General features: G+C 42.6%; 1 protein-coding gene across 5 annotated transcripts in view; it reads left to right on the forward strand.

Annotated features, from left to right (window-relative positions):
* Positions 1 to 21,129, forward strand: part of LOC128688856 (uncharacterized) — a 118,382-nt gene that overhangs the window by 50,801 nt on the left and 46,452 nt on the right. Inside the window, exon 2 of one of the 5 annotated variants that reach the window (XM_053776862.2) lies at positions 16,155 to 16,492. The exons of 3 other annotated variants lie outside the window; for them this stretch is intronic. The gene's annotated coding sequence lies outside the window, so the exon portion shown is untranslated. The remainder of the gene's footprint in view (positions 1 to 16,154; positions 16,493 to 21,129) is intronic. One more of the 5 variants, XM_053776861.2, reaches the window with a different exon arrangement.

Genomic DNA, 21,129 nt, shown 5'->3' on the forward strand with positions numbered 1-21,129 from the left:
GACACATTGTTCAACTTCTAATTATTAATGTTTACTGTGAGGACTGTTTTTGTAACAACGGTTACCCGTTAATCATTCCCTGAAAATTGACATAATGTCTAGCACTTAACTGTAATAACCCAATATAATTACTATATTTTCCATTTTTTATGATACTGTAAGATAAGTTTGATATAAATTTGTAACAATGACAGCCAGAGGAACGTGGTGCCCAGCTTTAACTATTTACACATCGAGCGTAGCCCCATCCCAACACACACATATATGTATGATCACAGCTCAGTTTGTATTTTGTCACCGACCAGGAAGGGATGAGTTGGCTTCTGTCACCAAATATACAGCCTCGCACACACACACACACACACACACACACACACACACACACACACACACACACACACACACACACACACACACACACACACACACACACACACACACACACACACACACACCATTTCTCAGTAAAAGATGGTTATAACTATGACCATAATTTTTAAAGGGGTGGACCGGTAAGCCAGCGGAAGGCCTCGGTTAGATGACCAAAAGCTCTAGCTGTGGGTCATTATCACCAAGACCCGCGTCAGGTAACACTTGTCCTGTTTCTTGATAAACCTTACCAATCAACCAACTTTTCTCAGCGGCGGTCGTGGATATAAGCGGTATACAGGCGGCCGACAAGGGTTACAACTTGTGTCGAGGGAAACAATTACACAACTGTGATAGAACACTATGGCGGGCTTATTGGCCCATACCAGACAGGTCTAACTCACAATCTACTAATGTGGTCGTCCAACCTATATTTAAAGTTACCCAAAGTTCTTGTCTCAAAGACGCAACCTGGGAGTTTGTCCCACTCATTGCTAAACAAGTAATTTCCAACATTCTTTCTAAATCTAAATTTGTTTAACTGGAATCCACTGGTACTAGTCCTAGTTTCGTTAGATATTTTCAAAACATTATTTATATTCCATTTTGTATTCCTGTTTTCCGTTTGTACTCTTCAATAATACCTCCTCTAATTCTTCGCCTTTCCTGAGAGAAAAATTCAGTGCCTTCAGCCTATCGTCGTAGGATTCCTTTCCTGTACTGAGGTTCTGCATAGTTTTTTCCAATTGATCTTATAATAGTTTTCGTCTCTTTTGACACTTAAGTTAAAAAATCGGAGAAATAAGTAATTATGCAATATTCTGCTGTTAATTTTACACTAATCCTAGCCAGGTACACCTAAGTAGAAAATATTGCATCAGCAGACTAAACGACTGCTCAAACTTCAATCATTGTGTAAATTTAACAAGTTCAATTCTGTGTTCTATAAACCGTCCTCCCAAATTCTGCTAATTTATCACATACAGTCAAATTTTCCGTTTTGATTAGGTTGGGTGAGGTAAGGTCAGGTTAAGCTAAGTTTATTTACATTGGCAGTCATCTCTTAATAAAAAAAAGCAATTATAACCTATCAAATGCCAATATTTTTTTTTTTTAAGAATGAAGTGCAAACGTGGACCTACCGTACTTTGTAATACGGTCAAATAATCACTGTTTAGAGCTCATCACACTCACTCATCCTCATTATTTTAGCAACAGTGAATTTCTAAATTTGATCAGGATAGGCTAAAGTGGGTAACGAGTGTAACTGTAGACGACATTTTTCCCTTCAAGTGTCTATGTCATATACGAATTGGTTTCATATACTCCCCTGTGGGTGAAACGGTGCCTTTACAGAAGTTTCATTAAGTTGCGTATGTCTCCATTTGCCTAATGTAGAAGACACTTTGTTTATTTACTAAAAGGCACATGATAACCTGATATAAAACGAAACTTTGTTATAAGATAGCATAACTGACAACTAACACGATAATACAGAAATTACAGGTAATATGTCAAGCAACGGAAAACACGAGATAACAGACAGGACTGTCAACAGATAATAAGAGTGTGTGTGTGTGTGTGTGTGCGTGTGTGTGTGTGTGTGTGTGTGTGTGTGTGTGTGTGTGTGTGTGTGTGTGTGTGTGTGTGTGTGTGTGTGTGTGTGTGTGTGTGTGTGTGTGTGTGTGCGCGCAAAACAACCACTGTGAAAGAATAATGAAATTCCATGCGCTTTCGTAACTACTCACATTATCATTATTGTTCCTTGATAACGTGAGTAGTCACAAAAGCGCTTTTAATTTCATTATTCATTCATAGTGGTTGTTTTGCATATTCCTAAATCACCTGTTTACTGTGATCTTATTGCGCACACAGTAACTCAAATAACCACGCTTCACAATAGTACATTACAAAAAAAGAGAATCTCTGAATAAACAACGAGTTAAACCTTGAAAAGAATGAAAAGAGTATAGGCCGCCTAGCCTATACTCTGTCTGCAGTCTTCTTTGCCCTTCCCCGATCTTCATGACTTTGCATTTGGCAGGGTTAAATTCTAGGAGCCAGTTGCTGGACCATGCGTCCAGCCTGTCCAGGTCTCTTTGTAGACCTGTCTGGTCTGCATCTGATTTAATTCTCCTCATTAACTTCACATCATCTGCAAATAAGGTCTATCCCTTCTGTCATGTCATTCACATACACCAAGAACAGCACTGGTCCTAGGACTGACCCCTGTGGGATCCCGCTTGTCACAGGCGCCCACCGTGATACCTCATCATGTACCCTGACTCGATGTTGCCTCCCTGTTAGGTATTCTCTGATCCATTGCAGTGCCCTTCCTGTTATACATGCCTGATCCTCTAGCTTCTGCACTATTCTCTTGTGAGGAACTGTGTCGAAGGCCTTCCTGCAGTCTAAGAAAATGTAATCGACCCACCCTTCCCTCTCATGTCTTACTTCAGTTACCTTGTCATAAAGCTCCAGTAGGTTTGTGACACAGGGTTTGCTTTCCATGAATCCGTGCAGGCTGTCGTTTATAACCTTGTTCTATTCCAGGTGCTTCACCGCTCTCCTCCTGATAATCTCCATGACTTTGCATACTATATACGTCTGTGACACTGGTGTATAGTTTTAGTGCTTCGTTTCTGTACCCTTTCTTAAAGATGGGGATCATATTTGCCGTCTTCCATACCTCGAGTAATTGCCCAGTTTCAAGGGCTGTGTAGAAGATTGCAGTGGCACACATAGTGTCTCTGCTCCCTCTCTAAGGACCCACGGAGAGATGTCCGGTCCCACCGCCTTTGAGGTATCAAGGTCACTTAGAAATTTCTTCACCTCCTCCTCGGTTGTGTGTATTTCATCCAACACTTGTTGGTATATCCCTTGTTGGTGTACCCCTCTGTTTTGTCTTTCCAGTGTCCTTTCTGCCTCCACTGTAAATACTTCCTGAAATCTCATATTGAGCTCCTCACATACTTCTTGGTCGTTTCTTGTGAGCTCCCCACCTTCTTTCCTCAGCCTGATTACCTGGTCCTTGACTGCTGTCTTCCTCCTGATGTGGCTGTCAAGCAGTTTCAGGTCAGACTTGACTTTCGATGCTATGTCGTTTTCGTACTGCCGCTGGGCCTCCCTTCTTATCTGTGCATACTCGTTTCTGGCTCGTCGACTAATCTCTTTATTTTCCTGGGTCCTTTGCCTTCTGTACTTTTTCCATCCTTTAGCACACTTAGTTTTTGCCTCCCTACACCTTCAGGTAAACCAAAGGCTCATTCTGGTCTTCCCATTATTTCTGTTACCCTTGGAAACAAACCTTTCCTCTGCTTCCTTGCATTTTGTTGTTACGTAGTCCATTATTTCATTTACTGACTTACCTACCAACCCTCTTTCCCACTGAACCTCTTGCAGGAAGGTCCTCATACCTGTGTAGTCCCCCCTTTTATAGTTTGGCTTTTCTCTTTCTACTCCTGTTGCCCTCTCTACTTGTAGCTCTACGATGCATTCAAAGATCAGAACCACGTGGTCGCTAACTCCAAGGGGCCTTTCATATGTAATGTACTCGATGTCTGAGCTACTCAGGGTGAACACAAGGTCCAATCTTGCTGGTTCATCTTCCCCTCTGTCTCTCTGGTAGCGTCCTTAACATGTTGGTGCATGAGGTTTTCCAGTACCATATCCATCATCTTGGTTCTCCATGTTTTGGGACCCCCATGTGGCTCCAGGTTTTCCCAATCAATTTGCCCTGTGGTTGAAGTCGCCCATAACCTGGAGCTTTGCTCTACTCAGGTGAGCTCTTTATGCCACCTCAGCTAGTGTGTCCACCATTGCTCTGTTGCACTCATCATATTCCTCTCTCGCCCTCCTGCAGTTCTGTGGCGGGTTATACATCACTACAATGGCCACCTTATGTTCCTCTGACTGAACTGTACCTACTTTCTCCAGTCTCGTCCATTCCTTCCATTTTCTGATAACCCCATCGGTTTTTAATGAGCAATGCAACCCCACCTCCCCCTCTGCTCCTTCTATCCTTCCTCAGAATCTGATATCCAGGTGGGAAGATTGCGTCTGTTATTGTCCCCGTGAGTTTTGTTTCTGTGACTGCTATGATGTCTGGGGACATCTCCTTAATTCTTTCATGCCTCTCCTCACATTTATTCGTTATTCCATCTGCGTTCATGCACAATCCTTCAACTTCTTTTCTATAACTGTGGTCTGGGGAGAATGGTGGGCTTGGGGGAGCAAGTGCCCTGGCAGGGGCCTATAGGGGGTTGCTGTGGGGGTGGGGTCTGTGGTGTGTGGGGTGGGGGTAGAGGGCCTATGGGGGGTTGTAGTGGGGGTGGGGGTTTTGGTGAGGGGATGGAGGCAGAGGGCCTATAGGGGGATACAGTGTCGGTGGGGTTTGTAGTGAGGGGAGTGGGGGCAGAGGGTACAGTGTGTGGTTTTCTGTGGGGGTGGGGTTTGTGGTGAAGGGGATGGGGGCAGAGGATACAGTGTGTGGGTTTTGGACTAGGTTGTTCGACTGCATTAGGGTTGCTGTGGTTGGGTTCCTTCTGTGGGTGGTACTGGAGGAGGTTGTGTTTGTTGTTCTACCTGGGTCTGGTTCCTCCTGCTCCCCTCCTTCCTTGCTTCCTATTTTGCCTTGCGACGTTGCACCCTCTCTTTCAGTATCGTTTCTTCTTGTGTTCTGTCTCGGTCAAGGTACATGCTCTGGTACTCTGGTTTGTCCCTTACATGCGCTTTCTCCTGCAGGATCCGGTTTTGGGCTGACCCTCCCTTGAAAATCACTTTGACTAGATGCTTTTTTCCTCTCGCAAACCACCCAATTCTCCGAAAATTTGTCAGCTGGGTCATGTCGTCCTCTCCTACCGCTTTCATGATGCTTTCAATCATATTTTTCTCCTATTTTCTTGCTTCATAAGTTTCCCCTTCTACTTCTTGGAGCTCATAGACAAAAACTGCCCTCTCCATTTTGTCCTCCCACTATGCTTCCCTGAGCATCCTCTGAGACGAACTAGTTCCTGCCATTGACGTGTTTGTTCCTGCTGTCTCTTCCCTAACCAGTGTCCCTGTGCTTACCTGTTCCTGGACACGGCATTTGTCTGTTAGAGCCTCTGTGCATAGCTTAGCTCCCTCATTTACTTTGGCCCCTTCTTGTGTTTCTGCTGTTCTCCCTGTCTTTTCCCGGGCCCCACTTGGGTCTGGTAGTCATCGCATATGGTGTAGCTCCTTTGCACCTTGCAATCCCTTCATCTGTGATTGATGTAGCAGTTCTTGATGTCGTGGCTGTACTGTCCTTTGGATCTTTAGGCTGTTTCAGACTTTTTAGTTCATCTACTAAGTTCTGTAACTTAGCTTCTGCTGCTTTGACTTGTTACTCCCATTTCCTGCTCTCCTCAGCTATTTTCTCTTCCATTTTCTTGCCGAGCTCTTCCAGCCTCCTCCCCCACTCCTCTGTTCTCGTCAGCTCTACCTCCCAGTGTGTGTGTACTCACCTAATTGTACTCACCTAATTGTAGTTGCAGAGATCGAGACTCATGGCCCCGCCTCTTCACTGATCGCTACTAGGTCCTCTTTCTCTCTCTGCTCCCTGAGCTTTGTCATACCTCGTCTTAAAGATAAGTATGGTGTGTGTGTGTGTGTGTGTGTGAGGGCGGATAAGAAACTGTCCAGATAACATAAAATTCCTCTCAATGCGTGACCAAATTCAAAATAATAAGATAAAGCCAATATGTACTCACTTTGGTGTCTTATCAGTTACCAGGCACTTAAATACATCTTGAGAGATAAGATGCTGCAGGTTACGCAGGTCAAGTGAACCCTCCTCTCAACACTGATGACCTTCTTTTAATCACTAACCTGAAGGGAAAAAATAATACATCACTCTATGTTTGTAAAATTTTTGTTAAGATAGCATGACGTCTTCATGTCCAGACAAATTATCAGATTTATGAGAAGCCGCTAAACTCATAGAGGTCATGCAATACCTGGAAATGGGAGGTAATCAGGTTTGATTCGAGGAAATGAAGGATAGCTGTAAGTCCTTGAATCATGAGCTCACCACAAAAATCAAGGTTTCTTGCACGGTGTAACCATGTAAAATACATTACAAGCGAAGTGATTTATATTAGCTACATGCCTCAATGCACACTCCTTTGCATGAGACTGTTTTGAAAACCCTAAAAAAATATCGCTCAGCTCGGGATAAAACTGTTCATACACACTATAAAGCCATTTTTAAGTGTGACACTTTTAGTAAAATGTGACCATGTTGCTTTACACGACCATACACTGTAGTGCACGTCTGCGAGATTATGGCCTCACCAGGGTCTTCCACTAGCACACACGATAATCGATCAATGCATCGCCCCGGCCACCATTTCTTGCTGCCTAGCAACCAGTTATTGCTTGCTTACTTCCTGCAACCTTTTAGGAAGGGAGCCACTAATACCGGTGAAGATTCTTGATCCAGAGAATTGGATATTGGATATACTACTCATCATTTCCCTACCTGGAGTATACCTGGAGAGGGTTTCCGGGGTCAATGCCCCCGCGGCTGTCTGAGACCAGGCCTCGTGGTGGATCAGGGTCCGATGAACCAGGCTGTTACTCCTGGCCACACGCAAACTGACGTACGAACCATAGCCCGTTTGGTCAGGTACTGACTTTAGGTGTCTGTCCAGTGCCTTTTTGAAGACAGCCAGGGGTCTATTGGTAATCCCCCTTATGTATGTTGGGAAGCAGTCGAACAGTCTTGGGTCCCAGACACTTATTGTGTTGTCTTTCAGTGTACGCGTGGCGCTCCTGCTTTTCATTGGGGGAATGTTGCATCTCCTGCCGAGTCTTTTGCTTTCATAGGGAGTGATTTTCGTATGCAAGTTTGGTACTAATCCCTCTAGGATTTTCCAAGTGTACATTATCATGTATATTTCTCGCCTGCGTTCCAGGGACTACGCTCTCTGTACCCCTCCCCCTTCCCTGTGGCTTTAGCATTTCCAATAATAATAATAATACGGCAGTACCTCGCAAGCACCATGCATATGAAAACGTAAGCAAGACTTTCAACTATCAGAGTGCAGTGGTGAGTACGGCTCATCACACTGGTTGTGATAGTGCAGATATATCCGTACAAGAGCACCTGAGTTTATTGGATATTATGGGCGGACCACCAGCAGTAACAGCCTGGTTGACCTGGCAAGCATCATACGAGCCTAGCCCATGTCCGGGCTTCGGGAATAGAAAACTCTCAGAACTCATCAAAGGTACAGGAAGTCCTCACTTAACGTCATTTCCTTATTTTACAATCCCGGTCAGGATTGGAAAATATGTAAAGACTAAATATCTCGATACAGGACATGCATCGGCCTAACTCTCCACGTTCGCTAATGGCCATACAAATGAAAGCTTTAAGTTTATTTGAAGATCCAAAGAAAAAACAGGGTTCTAGTGCTGAAAGTTAAACATTCGTGGCAAGTCGTGATTGGTTTGAATGTTTTAGGTAATGTAATTGTAGTCTGGAAGTGCCGTCAAGAAGCCGCAGTTGCTTACCCAGCTTTATTATTGCCAGTTTTCTTCCTTATGGCTGCTTGTATTCAGTTTTTATGATATGTAGCGTGTTTCTTATATATTTCTGAAAAAAAATGTGATACCTAAAATAATAAAAATGTCAGTAATGGAGTAAATATACGACTTTATAGCGTCCCAGAGCGACATACTCCATAATCATGGCGTCTGCAGCACTACTGCCCTCCCTCTCAACTCTCCCTTGTTATGGGAACCTAACTCGTTTATATCAATTAGCCTATGGTAAAATTGGTTTTGTTATACGTCGTTTCTCTTAAAGTCGAAGTTTCCAAGAATCTATCGATTACGTTAAGTAAGAACTTCCTGTATATCAAAAGCAGCTAATTGTACGAATGGGTGTTCACCCCCAGCCCCAAAGAAAAGATTAAGACCACTGCAGTAGCCTATTTTAATTCTGTTCTCCGACAAAATCAGTGCTTCTATCTACCTTTCTAAATCTGAAAATTGATTAAACTTGAATCCACTGCTGCAAGGTCTGTTATGGCTAGATACATGTAGGATCTTTTTTTTATATATATAACTCTCCGGCGTTATGTCAGAGGCATTGACTTGAGAGTTCAGATGACCCTCCAGACCGCAACATCCCCAACTCTCCTTCAGAATGCTATAGTTCCCACCTCCAGAACTCAAGTCCCGCTAATCTGTTTACCTACATCCCTTCCATATTTACACGTCTATCATGTTCCCTCTCCGTTTGTGCCATTCAATGTGTAAGTTGTACTCCTCGTCTATTTTCGTCAGAATATTTTCTGGTGTGGAGGATCCATATTTTTCTAGCTCATGTATGTCCAATTTGTAAAATATAAAATGATAACAAGAAATATACAGCGTAAGCTAAATAAAAATCTTGAATCTGAATAGCGTATTGCAACGTGTCTTTTTTTTAAATACGTAAAGCCTACCAATGATATATATATATATAATATATATATATATATATATATATATATATATATATATATATATATTTTTTTTTTTTTTTTTTTTTTTTTTTCAACAAGTGACCGAGGCAGGGTGACCCAAAAAAGAAAGAAAATCCCCAAAAAGAAAATACTTTCATCATCATTCAACACTTTCACCACACTTGCACATTATCACTGTTTTTGCAGAGGTGCTCAGAATACAACAGTCTAGAAGCATACACATATGAAGATACACAACATATCCCTCCAAACTGCCAATATATATATATATATAAATATATATATATATATATATATATATATATATATATATAATAGAGTCACTTATTGCGCTTGGGCGCAATAAGTGACACTAACATACACAGCAAACCAGCGATGTGCTTCAACAATTTTTGATAAGCGTATAATATGAACTGTGAAGTAATAACAATTAACTGTGAACTATAATTAAGATTAATAAACCCAGACTGTATTACTGCAGTTTCACCTACCCTTTATCCATTCTAACAGTATTAATTAATATAAGGATACATATTAATGAAAATTCATGTAAGTTTGTTTTTAAGACTACCTCCACCCATGAAAAACTGCAAATGTCTTATAAGTTGACAAGAAATACAACCAGATTCTCACACAAAGTAGTGGGTGTGTGCAGCCTCCTTCACCTCCCAAGTGACTGACCTAAACAATTGTTATTTGTCTCATGTCAGGTCCAGAGATGCAAGTTTTCGCACCCTGAGTGAGAGTTTGCAGAGTATTTTATAACTGCTTTAAAATAAATAAATAAATAAATGTATATAGTATATATATATATATATATATATATATATATATATATATATATATATATATATATATATATATATATATATATATATATATATATATATATATATATATATATATATATTGGCCAAACATTCACAAAAATACAACAGAAAGTAAAACAACATATATATATATATATATATATATATATATATATATATATATATATATATATATATATATATATATATATATATATATATATATATATATATATATATATACATGTATATATCTATATATATATATATATAGGGAATGCTTCCCTATATCTCTTGTTGAACTCTTCACAGACTTCCTGGTCATTTCTTGTGAGCTCTTCTCCTTCATTCTGATTACCTGGTATCTGACTGTTGTCTTCCTCCTGATGTGGCTATATAACAACTTTAGGTTGGATCTGGCTTTCGATGCTGCCATTCTCAAATTGCCGTCGAGCCTCTCTTTTTATCCATACATACTCGTTTCTGGCTCTTCTCAATTTTTTGCTTTCCTGTGTTCTTTGCCTTTTATATTTTTTCCATGCTCTAGCACATTTAGCTTTGGTTTTTCTACACTTCTGTTTAAACCATGGGCTCACTGTTCTCCCCATTATTTCTATTCCTCTTGAGTTACGAACTTCTCTGCCTCCCTGCAATTTCCAGCCACATACTCCATTATCTCATCCACTGTCTTCCCTTCTAGCTCCCCTTCCCACTGTACCTCATACAGCAATTGCCTCATACCTGTGTAGTCCCCTCTTCTGAAATTTGGCTTCTCACATCCTTCCCTTGCTGCTTCTCTCTCCACTGTTACTTCATTAAAATGTTCGAAACTCAGGACCATACGGTTGCTAGCTCTATGGCAGAGCCACTCGGGGTGAATACAAGGTCCAGCCTTGGTGGTTCATCCTCTCCTCTCTCTCAATCTTAAGTAGTATCCCTAACATGTTAGTGCAACATCATGGCCCTCCACATTTCTGGTCCCCCATGTGGCTCTAGGCTCTTCCAGACAATCTTGTGGTTAAATTCTCCCATAACCGGTAGCTTTGCCCTGTTCATGTGAGCCCTTCTATCACCTCGGCTAGTGTATCCACCATTGTTCTATTGCTTTCAGCATATTCTCTTTCCATTCCTCTCATTTCCCGAAAACTCCGTTGGTTTCTGATAAGCAGTGTTACTCCTTATCTATAATCTCTGTCTTTCCTCAAAATCTGATAACCAGCTGGGAAGACAGCGTCCGTTATCATCTCCGTTAGCTTTATCTCTGTGAGTGCTATAATGTGTGTGTGTGTGTGTTTTATCTCAGGAAAGATGTGCCTCTAATCTTTTGACTACCGCCCACAGGATAGGTATGGGGTGCATGATAAACATATTAAACTAACTAAAGGTACAGCAGACAGACAATCAGACATACAGAAGAGAAAGCTTCCTGTCCACCCTGAGATCACCGGAGATGGAGGCTAATTGTTTAAGCTCAGCTTATTACTCACCAAACTTATATAAAAAACTGACATGTATACTTGACATCAGAACATTATTTGTTGACTTAAACGTTGGATAAGCAGGCACAAAACTTATTAAAGTGTGGTTGATGAAAGAAATGAAAGTTACATGAGTCTATTTAGAAGTTAATGTTTAAAGAAGGAATAAAGTCAGTGATTGGCACAGAGGATAAAATGAATTAACAGAGCAGACAGAAGGACCAGGGACAAGGAGATACAAAAAGAAGTTGAAGAGACAGATGAGCCAGAAGGAAGTCACTAAGTGCTTCTTTAGTCTCGTGATGGTTGAAGAGTGGTGCTAATTGGTCGAGGTTATGGTGGAAGCCAATTCAATACTCACTTCCTAGAGTGGATTTGATAAAGACTTAAGGTTAAAAACCACTAATGCTTGTCACAGTAATTTAAGTTGTGTGGCTATTCAGTTTTTGTCTTATGTGTATGTGTATGTGTGTCTTGATTCACTTATAAAAAAAATATTCACTTACAAAGGCAATGATAATGAAAGTTACGAAGTACAAAATATAGAACTGATTCACTTAAGATTTACCTCCCTACCTTCCATGCATCTTCTCAATGAAAAACAGGGAAACAGAGTTAAGCAAATTGTTAGATATGTTACGAAAATTAACCTATATTATTTTACGTAAATTTTAAGATCAAATAGCTAGGTTAGTTTTGGTGCACATTTATAAGTTGGATATCAAGAGCTTACATAACTACTGTACCCTAGGAAGGGGAAGCAATCGCCAGATTATCAAGAAAAATGTAACATTACAAATGAGGCGATCGACACCATGCCTAACCCTTCTAGGGTAGGGTAGGTGCCTGAGCCCGAGCCTTTAGCTCATAAGACTGTCATTCCCATTTGCCCCCTTGGGGCGGGGATGGCAGACCAGAGAGGCCTAGCTTGTGGCTAGGCCTGGGGACAGTTGGTCCCAAAGATGAGGAGGTACTTGTGCCTCCTCCCATGGGAGACTTAGGTCTCAGACACTCCCTAAAGAGGGAGCCAAGGCCGGGCCACCACTTGGAAAAGGCCCGGGCCGGGAGAATACCGGCTAATCTTTAACTAACTAACTAACTAACAAATGAGGCAGATTTAAGAGCTCTAGTTAGTAAAAAAAAAAATTCAAAGCAACAATAACGTTAACAGGTTGTTCACCTTCATATCAAGAAGTATAAATAAAGTGCCAAGGTTAAATAAATCTGCGAGTGGTGAGACCACGTTCAAATTATGCAGCGTAGTTCCGGAATGCATAAGTAAGACTTTGCACAGTTACACTGCAAAACACATATGAATTCTGACGATAATTAATTCTCACCAACAGGATTTTTTTCTGACGAAGATGTAGTAGAAGAATTAATATTCCATTCTACTGAAAGATGGATAGAGTTGATATAATGGGGGTGTATGAACGGATGTAGCGTAGGTGTGCATATGGTTGAAGAGTAAGGTGTTTAAGTTATATTCTTGGGGCGTCACTGCCATCACCACACGTGTGGTAACACTGCCATCACCACACTTGTGGTAACACTGCCATCACCACACTTGTGGTAACACTGCCATCACCACACTTGTGGTAACACTGCCATCACCACACTTGTGGTAACACTGCCATCACCACACTTGTGGTAACACTGGCAGCACAACACCTGTGGTAACACTGCCAGCACAACACGTGTAGTAACACTGCCAGCACAACACGTGTAGTGACACTGCCAGCACTACACGTGATGATACTCCCAGTACCATACATGTGGTGACACTACCAGCATCACCACACGTGTGGGGGCGACAGGAGTCACACTGCCAAGAATTGTGTTGTTGATTATGCTCTGTCTATCTCTTGTTGCTACCTGCTGCTGCTGCTGCTGCTGCTGCCGTCTGCTGCTGCTGCTGCTGCTGCCGTCTGCTGCTGCTGCTGCTGCTGCCGTCTGCTGCTGCTGCTGCTGCCGCCGCCGCCGCCGCCGCCGCCGCCGCCGCCGCCGCCGCCGCCGCCGCCGCCGCTGCTGCTGCTGCTGCTGCTGCTGCCGTCTGCTGCTGCTGCTGCTGCTGCCGTCTGCTGCTGCTGCTGCTGCCGCCGCCGCCGCCGCCGCTGCTGCTGCTGCTGCTGCTGCTGCCGTCTGCTGCTGCTGCTGCTGCCGTCTGCTGCTGCTGCTGCTGCCGCCGCCGCCGCCGTCGCCGCCACCGCCGCCGCCGCCGCCGCCGCTGCTGCTGCTGCCGTCTCTGGGTGCTTATTTTTATTCTTAAAATAAACAACTTGACTGGAAAACAGGATTTATTTATTTTCTTGTATAATTTCTACACTAAAATTTGCTCAAAAAAGAAAAACTATAGTTTTGCCTGCATCAGATAACTCTAGTTGTAAACAGTAGATAATGTGGAGAATAATACAGCCCCATGGAACTCTTCTTCAGGCTGAGGGACTGACCACCACCATGGAGCTGAACTCTTCTCCAGGCTGAGGGACTGACCACCACCATGGAACTGAACTCTTCTCCAGGCTGAGGGACTGACCACCACCATGGAACTGAACTCTTCTCCAGGCTGAGGGACTGACCACCACCATGGAACTGAACTCTTCTCCAGGCTGAGGGACTGACCACCACCATGGAACTGAACTCTTCCCCAGGCTGAGGGACTGACCACCACCATGGAACTGAACTCTTCCCCAGGCTGAGGGACTGACCACCACCATGGAACTGAACTCTTCTCCAGGCTGAGGGACTGACCACCACCATGGAACTGAACTCTTCTCCAGGCTGAGGGACTGACCACCACCATGGAACTGAACTCTTCCCCAGGCTGAGGGACTGACCACCACCATGGAGCTGAACTCTTCTCCAGGCTGAGGGACTGACCACCACCATGGAACTGAACTCTTCCCCAGGCTGAGGGACTGACCACCACCATGGAGCTGAACTCTTCTCCAGGCTGAGGGACTGACCACCACCATGGAACTGAACTCTTCCCCAGGCTGAGGGACTGACCACCACCATGGAGCTGAACTCTTCTCCAGGCTGAGGGACTGACCACCACCATGGAACTGAACTCTTCCCCAGGCTGAGGGACTGACCACCACCATGGAGCTGAACTCTTCCCCAGGCTGAGGGACTGACCACCACCATGGAGCTGAACTCTTCTCCAGGCTGAGGGACTGACCACCTCCATGGAGCTGAACTCTTCTCCAGGCTGAGGGACTGACCACCTCCATGGAGCTGAACTCTTCTCCAGGCTGAGGGACTGACCACCACCATGGAGCTGAACTCTTCTCCAGGCTGAGGGACTGACCACCACCATGGAGCTGAACTCTTCTCCAGGCTGAGGGACTGACCACCACCATGGAGCTGAACTCTTCTCCAGGCTGAGGGACTGACCACCACCATGGAGCTGAACTCTTCTCCAGGCTGAGGGACTGACCACCACCATGGAGCTGAACTCTTCTCTAGGCTGAGGGACTGACCATCTCAAATACTTATTCTCTAAGTTTGATGGACCGATTACATCATCTTTATTTCATTAATACTGCTCCCTCTGTATTTGACTGAAGACGCCCACTGTGTAGGCCAAACTTTTCATCAATCAAGATACCCAACTGCTGCATATGTGTCTTAATCTGCTAATCTCCCAAAGCTCGGTTAGCAGCGCACTCAGCTCACACACTGGAGTCTGTGGTTCGATTCCTGGTACGGGTGGAAACATTGGGGAGAGTTTCCTTAAGACAACTGGTAGTGTCCCTGTTCACCTAGCAGTATGGAGATACCTGGGTATTAGCCGACTGCTGTGGGTCGTACCTAGGGCACAAAATTAACCTGAATTGCCCGAAATACTCTGCATAACCAGGGGCTTTCTATATAGTGTGTCACTGATGTCAGCTAGGACTGTATAAGTTTAATCATGTACTTATAGAATTATTATTATTATTATTATTATTATTATTATTATATACTGACAATGAAGTGCTTGACAAGTGATGGATACACAAACAACTAACTATACAGACACAAAATACGCACACAAAAATACACATGGAAAATATGCACTGATACACGAGTATAGGTGTGATCACCTGTATGTGGTTGCAAGGGTTGAGTCTTATCTCCTAGCCCCGCCTCTCAGCTTTCCGCTTATCAGATTCACTCAGCCTCCTGGGCTCTACCGTACCTATTCTTAAAGCTATGCATGGAGTCTATCTTCACCCCTTTCTTCATGGAGGTCATTCCACTTCCCGACCACCCTGAAACTGAAGAAATACTTCCTGACATCCCTATGTGAATTTAGCTTCCAGTTGTACCCCCAAGTACCTGTTTCCCTCCCCTCCAACAGCCTGTCCCTGCCTGTAGTATTAATTCTGCTTGAGTAATTTTATATTAAGATTTTCCTCTGGTCCTTTTATCCTCTAGGGTGTTTAGATTAATTTCTTTTAGCCTTTCCTCGTATATCATATATATATATATATATATATATATATATATATATATATATATATATATATATATATATATATATATATATATATATATATATATATATATATACGCGCGTACGTGCGTGCGTGCGTGCGTGTGTGTGTGTGTGTGTGTGTGTGTGTGTGTGTGTGTGTGTGTGTGTGTGTGTGTGTGTGTGTGTGTGTGTGTGTGTGTGTGTGTTTAGGGCTGTGGTTCGTACGTCAGCTTGCGTGCTGCCAGCAGTAACAGCCTGGTTGATCAGACCCTGATCCACCATGAGGCCTGGTCTCAGACCGGGCCGCGGGGGCGTTGACCTCCGAAACCCTCTCCAGGTAAACTCCAGGTATTGTCAATGCGTTAGTACTTCGTACCTTTCCTCTTACATGTTGCGTAGTGCCTACCGTCCTGTGGAGCCAGTCACTATATGGGTAATCCCACAGACATGGCCTCCACCTTGTTAAAGCGACCTTAATAAACCTAACTATATCCCAAGATTGTTTGATTAAAATCCATTTGTACTTTTCCATTGCCAGGATGCAGCATGCAGGTGTCAGCAGTAGTGACTGACAGCTTTCATGGATTACAATTTTGCATAAGAGGATAATGATGGCAGCTGTGGGAATGAATGCTGGTAGTGCTCACTGCAGCGCTCTCTTATCAGGGCCATTATGATCAAGTTCAGTGTGCGGTGGGTCACGGGATGAGGCCATCCGGTCCTACGTCCAGTGTATGTGGGTCACGGGACAAAACCATCAGGTCTCAAGTCCAGTGTGTGTGAGGGGAGGAGGTTTCGAAATTGAACCATCCGCTCTCAAAATCAATCTCTGGACACGGTATGGGACATCCGCTCTCATTTTACCTCATCTTTTCTGTAAGTTAAGTTTTACCCACAAAAATCTACTAACACCCACGTACACATTTACTGCTAGGTTACCATGGACAGTTGGTATAACACCTCGTCCAAGCTGAAGCTCTTGCTGGCGGTCACATATTACAGATTTGTGGCGTCACTAAATATAGTCTGATGTTGGCCACACGGTATCTTGACTAAGATACACTGATGCTGGTTGTGCAGTATTTTATCTAGGATACACTGATGCTGGTTGTGCAGTATTTTATCTAGGATACACTGATGCTGGCTGTGCAGTATTTTATCTAGGATACACTGATGCTGGTTGTGCAGTATTTTATCTAGAATACACTGATGCTGGTTGTGCAGTATTTTATCTAGGATACACTGATGCTGGTTGTGCAGTATTTTATCTAGAATACACTGATGCTGGTTGTGCAGTATTTTATCTAGAATACACTGATGCTGGTTGTGCAGTATTTTATCTAGGATACACTGATGCTGGTTGTGCGGTATTTTATCTAGGATACACTGATGCTGGTTGTGCAGTATTTTATCTAGAATACACTGATGCTGGTTGTGCAGTATTTTATCTAGAATACACTGATGCTGGTTGTGCAGTATTTTATCTAGGATACACTGATGCTGGTTGTGCAGTATTTTATCTAGGATACACTGATGCTGGTTGTGCAGTATTTTATCTAGAATACACTGATGCTGGTTGTGCAGTATTTTATCTAGAATACACTGATGCTGGTTGTGCAGTATTTTATCTAGGATACACTGATGCTGGTTGTGCAGTATTTTATCTAGGATACACTGATGCTGGTTGTGCAGTATTTTATCTAGAATACACTGATGCTGGTTGTGCAGTATTTTATCTAGGATACACTGATGCTGGTTGTGCAGTATTTTATCTAGGATACACTGATGCTGGTTGTGCGGTATTTTATCTAGAATACACTGATGCTGGTTGTGCAGTATTTTATCTAGAATACACTGATGCTGGTTGTGCAGTATTTTATCTAGGATACACTGATGCTGGTTGTGCAGTGTTTTATCTAGGATACACTGATGCTGGTTGTGCAGTATTTTATCTAGGATACACTGATGCTGGTTGTGCAGTATTTTATCTAGGATACACTGATGCTGGTTGTGCAGTATTTTATCTAGGATACACTGATGCTGGTTGTGCAGTATTTTATCTAGGATACACTGATGCTGGTTGTGCAGTATTTTATCTAGGATACACTGATGCTGGTTGTGCAGTATTTTATCTAGGATACACTGATGCTGGTTGTGCAGTATTTTATCTAGAATACACTGATGCTGGTTGTGCAGTATTTTATCTAGGATACACTGATGCTGGTTGTGCAGTATTTTATCTAGAATACACTGATGCTGGTTGTGCAGTATTTTATCTAGAATACACTGATGCTGGTTGTGCAGTATTTTATCTAGGATACACTGATGCTGGTTGTGCAGTATTTTATCTAGAATACACTGATGCTGGTTGTGCAGTATTTTATCTAGAATACACTGATGCTGGTTGTGCAGTATTTTATCTAGAATACACTGATGCTGGTTGTGCAGTATTTTATCTAGAATACACTGATGCTGGTTGTGCAGTATTTTATCTAGAATACACTGATGCTGGTTGTGCAGTATTTTATCTAGAATACACTGATGCTGGTTGTGCAGTATTTTATCTAGAATACACTGATGCTGGTTGTGCAGTATTTTATCTAGGATACACTGATGCTGGTTGTGCGGTATTTTATCTAGGATACACTGATGCTGGTTGTGCAGTATTTTATCTAGGATACACTGATGCTGGTTGTGCAGTATTTTATCTAGGATACACTGATGCTGGTTGTGCAGTATTTTATCTAGGATACACTGATGCTGGTTGTGCAGTATTTTATCTAGGATACACTGATGCTGGTTGTGCAGTATTTTATCTAGGATACACTGATGCTGGTTGTGCGGTATTTTATCTAGGATACACTGATGCTGGTTGTGCAGTATTTTATCTAGGATACACTGATGCTGGTTGTGCAGTATTTTATCTAGGATACACTGATGCTGGTTGTGCAGTATTTTATCTAGGATACACTGATGCTGGTTGTGCAGTATTTTATCTAGGATACACTGATGCTGGTTGTGCAGTATTTTATCTAGGATACACTGATGCTGGTTGTGCAGTATTTTATCTAGGATACACTGATGCTGGTTGTGCAGTATTTTATCTAGGATACACTGATGCTGGTTGTGCAGTATTTTATCTAGGATACACTGATGCTGGGTTCTACTTCCTAGTGTGTGTTATATTATTATTAGCTCACTCCTGGCTGAGTTATAAAAGTCGCATTTGTTCTTGAAAACCCAAGAAAATGATTGGAACTTTTCTATGTTCTCAGGGGTGACGTGACATGCTCTTAACTAATGTTTGAACGAGCAGCTTAAACTGTAAAAATTGCAATTTCATAATGGCCCATAAAAAAAAATCCGCGATATTAGGTACCTATGTATAAGACGTGGGACACTAAGAGCAACAACCCTGTGGCTCACCTCAATGTTCAGATTCCATCTACGGAATGTTCCCTTGTTATAGTGCCTCTCATTTAATGTTAGATTCCACGTCCCCCTTGTTGTGGTGTCTCTCATTTACAACCGTTATAACATTTTCGTCATCTGAAGATTTGCTCTTCCCTCCCACCCAATAAACACACTCCTAATTGTGAAAAATTTTAACACATTTCTTTGTAGTTAAATTGACAACAGGTTGTTATAGGCTTCCTTAACCTAACCTAAAGTAAATAGTATCTGTAAGTTTATAGAAAACGGAAAGAAAAATGCACAGAATATATACACCAAGAAGTGTATATCCCCTCAGTATATGTACACTGAGAATTTACTTAAATTCCTAATTTAGGAATTAACGCATTCTTCATTGGTGGTGAGCAAGTTATATGCAGCCTCCTCATGCTGCATATAACCTGCTTTGTGGAATATTTTTACATAATTTTTCTAAATGTAGAACGTATAAATGAACAATATAATAACTGCGTATTAAAATGTGATGCTATTTGGATCCATCGAGAAATTTTAAATGAAGGGAGAGTGACGCACTAAGGGAAAACACCATAAGTGTCCGGGGCCCAAGACTGTTCAACAGCCTCCCATTAAGCATTAGGGGAATTGCCATTAAACCTCTGGCTGCCTTCAAGAGAGAGCTGGACAGATACCTAAAGTCAGTGCCGGATCAGCCGGGCTGTGGCTCGTACGTTGGACTGGGTGCGGCCAGCAGTAACAGCCTAGTTGATCAGGCCCTGATCCATCGGGAGGCCTGGTCATGGACCTGGCGGCGGGGGCGGTGATCCTCGGAATAACCTCCAGGTAGCCGTGAGAGGCGCCATAATGAATTTAATGTGTGAACACTGGACTGAATTGTGCAATGTAATCAGGCGTTCTCGAATGTCAGTTGGTGTATATCAGCCTCAATCCGTAATTTAGAAATTGCTGAGGACACCAATTCTGCCAGGGCATACCTTATCTAAGTGACGCTTACCCATAACGTACAGTAGTTTTGCATTGGCCATCGTAAATTCTAGCTGAAGTGGCAGCGTTAATGTGTGTTTCCAAAAAAAATAATAATTATGATCCAGTGATTAAATGGTAAGTGGTAATACTAATTTCCTTTCTAATAACACTATTTTATGTACAATAATTATAATGTGTACCCAGTAAGCCTAATCATATACAGTCCACACAACTTTAATTTACCAGAGTAGTTGGTTTTAATACTGTAGTGATTAATATAATGTTAGGTCTAGCTTTTTTTGTGGGAGTGGTAGGGAGTGGGCATCGAGGGAGTGACACTGGCGACCTACTGTGACTAAGTCCCACTTACCTTACCCAAATTACTTGCAGGTAATAATTCAGGTAATACCCTGTAAACCTCCTGCAGGTAATTTCCCACAGGCTTAAGCCCCACTAACCAACCAACCTTGTAAGAAAATAAGGTTGGTCTCTCATGTAGTTATGAACACCCTCACTAAACTACATACAATAGTTTTTTACGCCTGAGGATGTTGTCGTAGATTCAAGGTCACTCATGACGTCAGAGCTTCCTCCATGATGCTCCAGCAAGAACGGGTGGGTGGAGGAGGATGCCTTGACGGTGATAGGCTCTAGATGTAAGAAATGGAATTATCCTCCTCTTCCTCTTCAAACCTGTCACCTCCCATCCCCCAGCCCTTGAACCAAACGGATTTAACGCTCCATGATTACACAGTAATAATTCATCTAAGAATTCCAGAGGGACGCCTTAAAATACAACATATAGATGAAGAATATAACATTCTTGTTACCTCATTCTGGCTTCCACATTCTTGACTCACGAAATCGTAATGACACGATTGCAAACAAACCATACCACGGGTGGGGATAGAACCCGCGATCAGTCTCAAAACTCCAGACCGTCGCGTTAGCCACTGCACCAGCTAGCCACAATAAGATTCATCCAACTAGGTACATTTCTACACCATAGGAAGGTTAGCACAGGCACCACTGTGGCCACAAATGCCCTCCTATCATTCTTGCTCCCACTTGGGTATCATTTTGCCGAAACGTGTCGCTTGCACAACAGGTTTCAT

This window comes from Cherax quadricarinatus, chromosome 16 (assembly GCF_038502225.1).
Source record: "Cherax quadricarinatus isolate ZL_2023a chromosome 16, ASM3850222v1, whole genome shotgun sequence".
Taxonomy (NCBI): Eukaryota; Metazoa; Arthropoda; class Malacostraca; order Decapoda; family Parastacidae; genus Cherax; species Cherax quadricarinatus.